The sequence below is a fragment of the Dreissena polymorpha genome, chromosome 1 (genome assembly GCF_020536995.1).
Source record: "Dreissena polymorpha isolate Duluth1 chromosome 1, UMN_Dpol_1.0, whole genome shotgun sequence".
Classification (NCBI taxonomy): domain Eukaryota; kingdom Metazoa; phylum Mollusca; class Bivalvia; order Myida; family Dreissenidae; genus Dreissena; species Dreissena polymorpha.
In genome coordinates, this window is record NC_068355.1 from 35,859,180 (window position 1) to 35,863,765 (window position 4,586).

General features: G+C 34.6%; 1 long non-coding RNA gene across 1 annotated transcript; it reads left to right on the plus strand.

The window, feature by feature from the left end:
- Positions 1 to 730: 730 nt before the first annotated feature.
- On the plus strand, positions 731 to 3,616 carry LOC127876914 (uncharacterized). Its single transcript, XR_008048146.1, has 3 exons — positions 731 to 803; positions 1,013 to 1,120; positions 3,246 to 3,616. It is a non-coding gene; the product is annotated as an uncharacterized LOC127876914 (long non-coding RNA).
- Positions 3,617 to 4,586: the final 970 nt, after the last annotated feature.

Here is a 4,586-nt window from a genome sequence, read left to right on the forward strand (position 1 = left end):
TGCATAAATCATAGTTTCCTAGTTTTTGAAACAATGACCTTGACCTTGAAACGACTGGTCCCCGAATGAATTCCTGTGCTAGGTCTGTATGTAAGCAATGAATCTGCATACACATGATATATGCAGTATCGCAATCCAAACTCAAGTTATTGAGCAGAACTTTTTTTTTTAAGTCACCTTAGCACTTAATGCTCATGGTGAGCTATATGATGTCAGTCTATGTATGTATATATAAGATCTTTTAAGGAGGCTTTTAGATCACCTATGCACAAGGTTGTTCTTATTGTAAGCTTTTGTGATTGCCTTTTATCCATTGTGCCTAAAACATTTACCATGTAAACACTGTTGTGGAAATATTTAATGTCAAATCTTTATGAAACAAGAAATCTTTATGAAACTTGTTTTGAACATTTTTTTCAAATAATAGCACTTTTGCTAATCTTAAAAAAACAACAACATTTGTTTTAATGGTAATACGCCAAGTTAGGAAATGGTTCCTATACATACAAAAACATAGACACCAGGGTAATTCTTCCTTGTATTGCTATAATGAAATCTTCTGAACACAAGTAACAAACTGCACAAATCAATTGAGTTTAACTTTGGGTCTTAGGTACTGGTAAGCTCAATATTTTCCTTTGACCCTCATTTTATTTGCATTAGCAGGCAAGTTAAAAAAGATAAATGATTATAATTTTCCAGATGGTTCAACTGATGGAACATTATTTAACCACAATAAAAAGATTTGGAATGCGCAAGTTTTGCAGTGCTGCCTTTTACCTGATGGTGAAACTTAGTTCCGGGTATGTAAGGTATTAAAGTAAAAGTTTTTTTCATAAAAGTCTTTTTTTATTAGTCTTTTCAAGACATAAACATTGATTGTATCATCATAAAGCATACATTATTAACGTTTGATTAGCAATGTTCACAGATTTTGATTTAGATCAACTTCTGTCTTACAATATATTTTTTAGTTAAGTCGAATGAAGTGCTTTCATTTATTTTTAAACAGCCATAAATCCGAGGGAGACACAAGAACGGTCAAGAGGTCAGGTTCTGGCGGGGAACAAGCATGACATAAAGCCTGTGCTTGATGCCGTCATCATTTCTGCCTGCAAAGGTACATTTTGTCTTGTTTTTTTTGCTAGGTATTTAACATAATGAAACAGTGGTAGGAATTTTATTTAAATTTATGACCAGGTTTTCAAAGAAGATAAAAAATGAGATTATTAAATGCGGGTAGGGCATATCTGGTCAATAACTTAAGTTTGCCTAGACTCAATTGATGACCTTGCATTGAGGCCAAGATAGGGATTGCATACAGAGCCCAAATGTGTCACTAAAAATAAACAAGAAACCGTCAATATATAATATTCAGATAAAAGGAAACGTCTTGAGGGCACAGTAGTTGGGGGGACAAATTTTTTTTTATAGAAAATTTCAAAAGGCCATAACTCTGTGAAAAATCATTCAGCCAGAACCCACTGATAATATGCACATCTCTTCTTGGTAGTGAAGCTTCCCATAAAGCTTAATTGAATTCCGTCATTAGTTGCTGAGAAATAGCCCGGACAAGAATTGCACTATATGTACAGTTAATGGAAAATTTCAAAGGGCCATAACTCTGTGAAAAATCATCCGGCCAGAACCCGCTGATAATATGCACATCTCCTCTTGGTAGTGAAGCTTCCTATAAAGTTTCATTGAATTCCGGTCATTAGTTGCTGAGAAATAGTCCGGACAAGAATTGCAATATATGTACAGTTAATGGAAAATTTCAAAGGGCCATAACTCTGTGAAAAAATCATCCGACCAGAACCCGCTGATAATATGCACATCTCCTCTTGGTAATGAAGCTTCCCATAAAGTTTCATTGAATTCCGGTCATTAGTTGCTGAGAAATAGCCCGGACAGGAATTGCACTATATGTATAGTTAATGGAAAATTTCAAAGGGCCATAACTCTGTGAAAAATCATCCGACCAGAACCCGCTGATAATATGCACATGTCCTCTTTGTAGTGAAGCTTCCCATTAAGTTTCATTGAATTCTGGTCATTAGTTGCTGAGAAATAGCCCGGAAAAGAATTGCACTATATGTACAGTTAATGGAAAATTTCAAAGGGCCATAACTCTGTGAAAAATCATCCGACCAGAACCCGCTGATAATATACACATCTCCTCTTGGTAGTGAAGCTTCTCATAAAGTTTCATTGAATTCCGGTCATTAGTTGCTGAGAAATAGCCCGGACAAAAATTGTGCACAGACGGACACACGGACGGACAGACGAAGCGGCGACTATATGCTCCCCCCAAAATAAATTTTGGGGGAGCATAAAAAAGTTAACTTTAGCTTGGATGGAGGTATTGGACACAAATTGTGTGTTAGCTTTATCCTTTTTACAGCCATTCTCACCCTAATCCTCTGAATGAAGTAGTGGAGTTGTCTGTTACTCAACTTACTGACATTAGTTTCACTGTTTGGTATAAGCACTTGGTCCTGGTAAACCAGCTATTCCAGGATACTTTGAGTTGGTTAACGTAATGATATGACAGGCATATTGTTGATATGCTGTTGACAACAGCCAATAATCCAACAAAATCAAACAATAATGCAAACGTAGAAAATTTAGTTGTTTGCAGTTTAAGTCGGATCAAGGTCAAAGTAACATTTACTAAATACCAAAAAACTATTGGGATCGCATTTTAACTTTGGGTCTAATTAATACTAGAATCAAACAATGGTTTGAAATTCAATTGGATGTTTGTGCTATAAGTGAATTTTGTTGGGCTGGCACTTGATGTATGATGTCTTTAGTACAGGTATGGCATTACTGTTTGAAACTGAGTAGTTAGAATAAATTGGTTTCACCATGTATCAGTTTTTTAGCTCGGCTGTTTTCGGAGAAAATCTGAGGTATTGTCATAGCCAGCTCGCCGTCCAGCGTCAGCCTTTCCGACGTGCTTAAACCTTGACATTTTGCTCTAAAATCAAAGTGCTTCCACCTACAACTTTGAAACTTCATATGTAGATGCACCTTGATGAGTTCTACACGCACACTTATTTTTGGGTCACTAGGTTAAATGTCAAGGTCACTGTGGTCTCTAAAAAAAATAAATATATCTGACAAGCTTTTATTTAATCAAAACTGCACCCGCAGCCGAGCGTTGGAACCTGTTATGCGGTGCCCTTGTTGGGGAATGATACAAATATGTAAATGTGTAAACATTTATTTTTTTCCGATAGGTTATGTCTGGATGTGGTGCAAAGACCACAGCAAAACAGTGCCAGATGACACCTCTTTCAACAAGGCAGTGACACTCCAAATAGACTACTCCAGGAAATAAATGAAATCATCTTGTTTAAATTGAGACTAAAAATAGGGGGTGATTTTTTAATTTTTACCCTGTCATAATGTGATCAATTCAACAACAACAAAAATATTGGTACTGTCAGTATATTTCATTGTGTACATTTTATTGTTTACATTTTAAAATTTCATAAAAAAAATGTTATTTATTGATGGTCTGTTTATTTTGCTTTTTCTACCTGGATACATTTTTTGTACAGAAAATTTTCTGTACAGAATTTAATATTAAACAGATTTTATTCTGCACAGAATTCTATTCTCACATTTTGGTTCTCCCCAGATTTAATTCTGCCAGATTTTTTTCTGCCTCGAACAAATTCTGCTTAATTTAAATAATTCGTAAAATCTGTACAGAATTCGTTCTTTGTTTATATTGAAAAAATCTATAAATAGAAATCTGGTTCAACTCATTTAAAATGGACACCAAATATTTTCTGCACATATTCTACACAGATTTTGTGTATTTTATTCTGCACATAATCTGGTTGCAGTCTGCCCAAACATTTTCGTACAGGAGAGGTTAACCGGTTAACCTACCGAAACGACCAGTTAACCGGTTAAATTTTCAGGAAAAGGATAACCTAGAAAAAATGATTGTCAATGTGGACAAATATTTGATTATGTTTTTTTCATGGAATGATTCGTAAGATTTTTCTTTTTTCACGTGACATACTGCCAACTTGCGCTGGCGACTAGTTATAAAAACACGCCGCACCATCGACCGTAATAAATAACGTGTCAACAATCAAATTAATAAAGCAATTAATCAATACCTTTGTGATAACAAATAAGGGGTACGTTTTGATAACTGACACTTTTGTGTTTTTTATACTCGCGAAAATTTAACTAACGAACTGCGGGTAGTAGGAGCTAATAGTGAAGACGTAATTGACACGTTTATTGAACTTGCGATAAAAAAACAGTTGAGACATTGGACGGCTTATTTTGATGTTTTTTTGTAACCAATATACAACACCGATTGCTCGCGAAAAAATAACGTGTTTATAAGTAACAATTGTATCACGAATTTCATTGGTAGTTAAAATCTTGACGAGTTAACGTTGTTTTTGTTTATCAAAAATTAAGATCCTTATGATAATATACGTCAAACGATTCCACCATTACCGACCAATGCAAGTTTTATTTAAGAAAGCAAACTATTTACTAATTAAATAATTAAACATCAATTGAAAATATTTAAACAAGGGCTGTTTGTA